The sequence below is a fragment of the Odontesthes bonariensis genome, chromosome 20 (genome assembly GCF_027942865.1).
Source record: "Odontesthes bonariensis isolate fOdoBon6 chromosome 20, fOdoBon6.hap1, whole genome shotgun sequence".
Classification (NCBI taxonomy): domain Eukaryota; kingdom Metazoa; phylum Chordata; class Actinopteri; order Atheriniformes; family Atherinopsidae; genus Odontesthes; species Odontesthes bonariensis.
Window position 1 is genome coordinate 16,203,363 of NC_134525.1, and position 8,354 is coordinate 16,211,716.

The following is an 8,354-nucleotide window of genomic DNA, read 5'->3' on the forward strand; positions in this document are numbered from 1 at the left end:
TTTGCAGTGCGTTCTTAAGGAAATACGTGAACTGGACAAGTGGAGGACATCATTCAAACTGGTAGGCCTAATTAACAAAAAATCTAAGAAAAGTGATGTCCTTAAGAAATAGGAAAAAAAAATCCAGCAATGACCTGAAACAGGACCTGAGAGATGCATCAGGACTTTCAGTTGATCCATCTACTGTTCACTGAAGCCTCATCAGAAAAGGTCTCTGTGGAAGGGTGGGTGTCAAGAAGTCATTCTTAAGGAAGACAAACAGGCAAAAAAGGCTGAGATATGCCAAATGACGCAGGAAGTGTACTGAAAATCAATGGCAACGGGTTTTATGGAGGGATGAAGGCTACAGCTCCTCGCGACCCTAAATTACATTAAGCAGATGTAGAAAATTGATGGATGAATGGATATTGTATTTCCATTTATGTTTGCACATATTCTGATAAATTACTGCAACTATTTAAAGTTTTCCTGGCAATATCTAAAGTAATGAGGACTGGGTCAGGACATTTGCATTGTGCTGTATGTCATAAAAGATGGAAGGTTACATAAAAATAAAATAAAATTACATATTAATCCAATATAAGTGAGATATTTTTGAAGGAAGGTATATCACATCTAGTAGTGGAAATATCCAGGGGGTTGAAATGAAGTAATGAAACTAATTATTCCAAAATGAGGAGGTAGAAGTCATGGACTTGTGTTGACCTTGTATGCACTGCTTGTGCAAACAATGGTGTCATGTGCGTCCTCACGTCCTGCAAAACAAACATTGATGAATTTCTTTATCTTTTATTTTTTCTCCTTTAGGACAAAGTTAATTGTATGTTATTATGTAAAGTGAGTTATCCTTTCCGTGTAGCTACGCCGCATAATTGACATACTCATCTTTAAACTAGCATCCACGTCCACATGCCGTTGGGGGCAAGTCATTTCTCATCATATAAGAGCAACGGCAGAGGCCCTCTTAAAGGCATATACATGACGTCGCGCGAAATTTATTCAGTTCATTTCTTGAAATTGGTGGTCAAACGAGGTGTATCTAATGTCCCCCATGCCGCATGTATCAACAAGAATGAATTTCACCTCTGTCGTTCCCCCTGCTTGTCTATTTCTTCTCTCTGTTTTGGGAGATGTTGGGGAAGGGTAAATGATGGCAATTCTCATAGCGAGGCGCAAATAAACTCGCCGCGGCAGAAGTAACTGTTCTCCGGCGAGGCGTGCAGTCAGACCCGGGCCTCCCGCTGAGAGGCAGTCAGGGTGCTGTGCCAAAGACGAGAAAGCCCAATGGCAGGAAAATATCACGTCCCCGTCTCCGGAAATTGATCTGTTCCTTGTACGGGGAAAGAAAATGAGCGATTTTAATTTCATCCCCGAGTCGGCTGATAGAATTCTAGAGTATCAGGGTCCAATCCGGATGGTGCCTGCGTGTTTTAAGAGAGGAAGGAAAAGCTGGAGACTGGAGAGAGGAGACTGTTGTTGCTTACGCGCAGTTATATCTATGCATGCCTAAGTGGGCCATAAATGTTTTTTGTTATTAGAAACCTGCTGAATTCAATGGCTTGATGGTAAACGATACCCTTACCTGGCACAGTCTATCCCCATATGCATAAACAAGCAATTTCTGCACCAAACACATACAGTTACAAGCCTATTCTGTGCTGTGATGACATCTTCAGGCCTTTATAAAACATGCAGGTGCAAATACTATTACATATACATACATGTTTTGATCCGATTCTTCCCATAAAAGCATCACTGCGTCAAAGAAATTTAAAGCGGGGATATAAGCTATATTGTGGAATCTGTGTGATCTAGAGTGTTAATATGGTGACTCAATCTTTCTCATGACCTGAACATCAACACAGGTGTTTTCACACCCTTTTGGGGTGACCGAATCACTATTCTGTAAATGCAGGTTATTCCTTCCCAACAGACGCAACAAAACGGTTGTTTTTGTCAACATGTATATGATATTTTGAATTTAATTCAAGCAAGACACTGCAACAAAACAGTGGAGTTGCAGCTGAGCTAAAGAGGTCAGAGGTCAGATCCTGCTTGTTATTAGCACGCAATTCAACAGATAGCATCTGTGATGGGGGTGCATTAGTGCAGTTAGCATGAAGAGCTTGCACATCTGAATGATACACCTATCAGCCATAACATTATGACCACCCATCTAATGATAAATAGGTCCTCCTCATGCGTCAGGGTTTGGACAAAGAACATCTGAGGGTGTCCTTGAGTATCTGGTACCGGGATGTTAGCAACAGATTCTTGGGCCCTTTGGGTTGTGGGCTGGGGTCTTTGTGGACAGTATTTGCTTCTATCAGATTGGTATCGGAGGAGTCTGGAGGTGGGGTGAAAACCTCATAGTCTTTGTCGTATTCTAGGAGCAGCTTTTTCAAGGTCTACTGCTGTCTTACTTGTGGAGTACTGTTGCCCTTTTGGGGGAATGACTGATCTGCAAAAATGTTAAGACAGGCAGCAAGTTTCAGACTAACAACCATGTAAATGCAAGGATACATGTTCTCCCAGTATAATGTTACATTTCTTTAAAAATGTCAGTGTTACTCGGTTGACAGTGGTTTTAGACTGAAGACTGAAGCATTAAACAATGATTTAGACTCTTTGTTATGACACTAAGAACTTGAATCTGGTGCATTATACATTAGTGATCCTTGTGATCCAGGTCTCCTGGACTCTTGGTTTTGTAACACAGCTTGTCGCAGAACTGTTAATGTGGAAGTAGAAGTAAATCCCAGCAGCACTTTTGGTGAAACCCACTGAGCATTTCATTTCTACCATACCTACAGTCCAACATGGTGATGGCAGAATCACTGTTTTTCTGCAACAGGTGACTAGATGGAAGGAAATATGAATGCAGAACTGTGTAGAGGAATCAAGAGAAACTCTGTTCCAACGAATTCAGGATCGCAGACTCGGGAGAATGTCTACATTTCAACAAGACAATGGCCCAAAGCCTGACTCCTATAACTCCTATGTTAATAAAACATAGGAACACGTCTCACCAATTTTGCAAGCAGGCCGGTTCTGTACTGTGTTGGCAAATCTGCCATTTATCCTGGTAGTTATACATAGATCAACAGTACGTCTGATTAAGTTAATCAGGCAGCAGCAAGAAGCAACAACTAATTATCATGTACTGTCTTGCTTCCTTCTGTACTGTAATGAGTTTTCTCTTCATCCTTTTTTTTTAGCAGTGAAAAGCGCCTGTCAGATACGCTCTTTTACAAAGCAAAGCAGAATAATACTTTATACAGTATGGATGATTTTACCTATACAAACATGAAATTGAGTCTTTTGTTAGTCAGCTGATTTCACACAAAGGCCCAGCCATTGTTGCAAACCCCGTGAGCAAATGCTAGCAGCGTAATTTGCTCTAATTGGTCATTCTTTTGTATTTCATAGAGCTGCTCGAATGAGGAGGAATTTCTCAGCTTGTTCTGATAAAAACACATTTTGAGAAGGACATTTAAGTGCGCGTGACATCCCAAATTGTTACCACCTGGCCTCATCTAGTGTATCGCTGATAAATCAGGGCTGGATTTCTACATCACATCTAACTGGATTTCTGCTTTTTATAATTACAGACCTGTTACATGCCAGCAACTTGCTGTTTAATGCTAAGTGACTCCTGACATGAGCCAAACAGTACCACACACACACACATTTGACAGCTCCATTTAATGCTGATTAGATTTGCAAGGACATGTAGTATACCCTCTCTGTGTCTACTGCGTCCACTCTCTCTCCCTGAGTAGGTTGAGTATCTCCTGAATCTCATCTATCGCCGTAATGTTATGCAAATGGTTTAATATGAAGATAAAAGACTGTTGCAGCATGTGGCGCTCTCGTGGGTTCACAGCCTCGCGTTTCCAGGACGATAGCTCTAACGAGGAGGGCACTATTTGGGAGTCATTAAATGATGGCCTTCCTGACACGCACCCGCTCACCACCATCGCCGCCCGCCCCGCGTTGGCCATTAAAGCGGCTCACACCCACACCAAGACACACACTACAGACACCTTTTAGCGCCAGCTCCCAGTTTCTTACACATCACAGTGTCACAGAATAGAAAATTACACTCTACTCCCACAGAGAAAATTGCTTTGGAATTGCTTGGTTATAAAGATGTGCTTTAAAGAGAGGGGGGTGCATGCAATAAAAAAGGGACACACACAAACACAATTACTTAAGCACTCTAAGGACAATTCTTACAAGTTAATCAGAGGATTTACCAATTATTGATGTCAAAAGGATTTTGTTGTGTATGTGTGCGTTTATGGCCTGTGCTTATGTGCTGCATGTGCTTGTCTTTGCATTTGGGGTATTTAGTATACATAGTCTCTGCTGTGCTGAACGATGGCAGAAAATCTCAGACTAAGATGTTGCTTTCTGTACGGCCAAAGATGAGTTGTTAAACACAAAGATACATGGAATACATGAAAATGGTGGCGAATGATTGGAATAATGTCAGGAAAACCTACACAATGCGTTCAGCAAAGACACATATGGAGAGTTGAAGACAGCGGGTGTCTAAAAGGAAGGAAATAAGTAGTGGAAATAGGACAAAAAGAAGGGGAGCACTGGTTTAATCTGCTCTGTACTTCAATGCAAAGCACACTGAAAGCGGTGCCTCTAACGTAAACAGAAGAAAAGTGTTGTAGCATCCAGTAGTTGACACAAAAAGCCTTGCAAGTATGTAATGAGGCACACTGAGAAACAGGTGTCCACCTATAGAATATTCTGTCAAACTGTCTTTAGATCTGACACAGAAACACATCAGACACCTCATCACAAATAGAATTAACTCCCTGGTCAGAAGTGAAATGACAGCGCCTGCTTGTTTGGCTGGAAGCGTAATGGCATTGGAGAGCTGGTGGTGTTTTCCTGGTGGGGGATCCAAAGGATAGGACTGCGTATCAGTCCAGGCACTTAGCGTGGTGCTAGTTACACGATTCACTCCCCCCTCTCGAGTGTGTGGACAGTCTGTGAGGATGCCTCCTGTGAGGCTGTAGTTTAGCAAGGTGGGTTTGAGGGTTGGACTGAGATGTGAAGAGGGGAAACTTGAGGTGAATGGTCTTCGGACAAGGAATGAGTGTGATCAGCATCAGAGAACAGGGAGCGTGTGTTTATATCTGTGTGGTTTTCTACTCAAAGTGTGTGTTTGGCTGGTGCAGAAGTGTGACTGATGTTATATCAGTCTGGGGATGATTGTGTGCGACTTTTGAATTGTGTACATCCCTGTTAGTGCGTGTGTATGTGTTTACGGGTGTCTTTCCCCAGCACTGTCATTAGGTCACAGGCAGTGGCAGTGTTGGGGGGTGTAGCGAAGCCTCTCCTGCGGCCTCTTGGGCCAATTTAGGTGGAGAAAAGCACTTCGATCCTGGCCTGCAAGTCTGAGGGTCCACGGCGGGAGGCAGCGCTGCCCAGCAATCTATATTGGATTTATTCCATTCCCATCTACAGGCCCCATGCACCCCACAGAGAGGAAGTCCCAACTCCACTCTGTCTGTCTCCTTAGATAATATTTTATAGTACACACATGAGCACACATAATCATATAAACACACACAGACACACACATGAGGGCACACTGAGGCACCTTCTCAATCTTCATGGCGCACTCTCTCACAGCAAGGAAGTTATGACGGCCCACTCTCCAACACTGTGCGAGCTGCTGGTGTCAGCATATACTGAGATTTGTGACAGACAGTAAAGCGAATCATCCAAGGTGCAGACAAACTGTTATTTCAGGCTGACCATTGTTTCTCCCAGTAGATATGTTGCTCAGGTTTACAAAGGCCACAATGTAAAATTCATTTTTTATATTTTTATTATCGCATTAAAGCACGAAAAAGGAATTTACATAAAACTCAGACAAGGTCAGAGAGAAACGAGGTTCTTAATTTAGTCTAATCAACTGTCATTTGCATCGCGCCATTTGCGCAAGGTATTGCCACTAACTGAATAAATGGACTTCTTCAGACTCAAGGGGGGGCACTCCGGTTTTGATAAGCTGGCAACATAACTGATTTGCATATATTACTCTGATTATCTCATTACTAGGATGATTCTTGCGGAATTTTTGACACTAGCGCAATCGAATTAAAATTAAGGCACGCAATCAATAAAAGGGCAACACGGCTGCGAAAACACACCGCGCCCCAGGTTTGCATGGTCAACCGGGGGTGATGAAGATGATGTTGACGATGGTTATGGGAATAATGTGGTAGATGATGGTGGTCATGATGATGATGGTGATGACCTCTTCAGCTCGCGAGCCGAAGTCGGGCCTCGCAGAGGGTTTAAGAGAGTCTCTGGCTCTTGATTCCTGTGATCAAAGCAGTAATCAGAGGAGACAACGGAGGCCGTGAAATTGCTGCTCTCGTGTGGGTGACCTATTCACCTGCTATGAATCCAAGAGTGGCCTGCAGGCGGCTCATGCCCCCACCAAGTCGATAATAGCGCTCCCATCTTTCCCCCCCAACCTGTCTGTTGACTGATGAAATCATGCGTAAAGACGAGAAATTTTGCAACGCAGCCGTCATAAGCGGTCGGGAAAAGATACAGCCCAAAGATATGAGGGTCTTAAAACTCCAGAGTATCAGACAGTTTCTAAAAGACCCCATGATAGCGTAATATTTCAGTTTAGGGCTTTTATTTTCCGAATTCAGAATGCTTTTCTTTGCCAAGTGCCTCATTTGTTTCCATACACAAGTTGACTGAGGGGAAGAAGATTCGGGACCCCTCCTCTCCTTTCCTAATAGGCTCTCTCTTGTCTGCACACTAACCGGGAGCAAAAGCGCACGTCCGCGATTTAAATTCATGATGCAAATAATTATAGGCCTGGAAATTGATTTCCTTAGGCTACCACCTTCTCCAGCAAACGAGCCCTCCGAAATCCCCCTCAAAGAAAGCTACTTCTGTTGAAGCATTAAGTCATTAATTATTTTCCTTACATAAGGACAAATTATCGAGTCAGTTGAACGAAATTAGAACCCTTTGTTTCTGATCAGACCGCATTACCGCTGGAAATTACGGATGATGGCTGCGTGCGCGCTCGCCTTTGTTGTTTCGATCATTGCCTGTCGCTCTGAACCCGCGCTAACAAAGTCATTAAATTGACTCCCTCTCGCTCTCATTATGCGGGCTGTTAATAACCGCTAATTAACTTTGCTTACGCGCGCCTTAAAAGCCTCCCTCCCCTCCGAGCACACACTCTTCCTCCTTCTCTCCCCCTCTTTCTTCTCCTTCTTCTACTTCTCCTGCTTGTCCTCTCAAGAAGACCAAGTGTCCAATTATGTCACAGCGCGAGGATTCATGGAGGATGAGTCTTCGCCGCCAAGGCCAGTGGGTGCGTGTAGGAGTCCAGTAATTACGCGACGCACAAGGACAAACTTGTGTGTGATAAAGTAGTGCTGCCCGTGCATATTCTGAAATGTATGACCTATAGGTGGATGGAGATGCAGCTTTGAGTTGGATAATCTAATCCTTCAAGAAGCATAAAAAATGTGACAGGTAGTGTTAAAGTTGAGATAGTTCAAAGTTGAGGGGGCGCAATAGCAGTTACACGATGAATGCAGAGTATTTCGCTGGTGCATTATGGATGTGAAACAACCAAGATCTCTATGTTTAGATAAAAATGACCTTGTCTTACTTGTTTGAGCAGTCTGCTTTTCCATCCAGGAGATGGCGCCATTTGAATGACCTGTAAGGCAAGGCCCAGTGTTGTGGTCTGGGTGGACTTAATGACTTCCAAGGCCTTCTCTACAGAGGATGACACATGCACGAAAATAGAGCAGTGGAGCTGTGTCGGGTCTGTATCACATGCCGTTTAAATGTTTTCACGTGTAAGTGCCATCAAATCCTTTCCAGAATGTGTTTTTTAAAGAATCGGCCATGGCGTTTGACCCCCATCATCCGCAACAGAGACTGCGCGTGAAACAAACAGAGAGCACACCACCCGGTGTTTCCCAAAGTTGCGGTGTGATGAAAAATACAGAGGATGAGGTGGCAAACAAAAGGCGGACTCCTTTTTTTCTTCTTCTTCTTTGCCATCTCTTCACCTGCACGTCAAATAGACGGAAAATTGAAAATGTGAAAATTGCTCAGGCTATTCAGCCTCCTCCCAACACACACACACTCTGATGTATGCGCGTAATTAGTGCATTTAAACAAAGCGCGGATGTCCTGCTGGCTGAAATGGCGGCTGACATCTCTTTTTCTACAGGGTTAATAACAGTGTGCGGATAAATGAATCAAATTGTGGCCCCCAAATTACAGAGCGACTCTAAATACCCGTCTGTATTACGCGCGTCTGTTTGTGACCG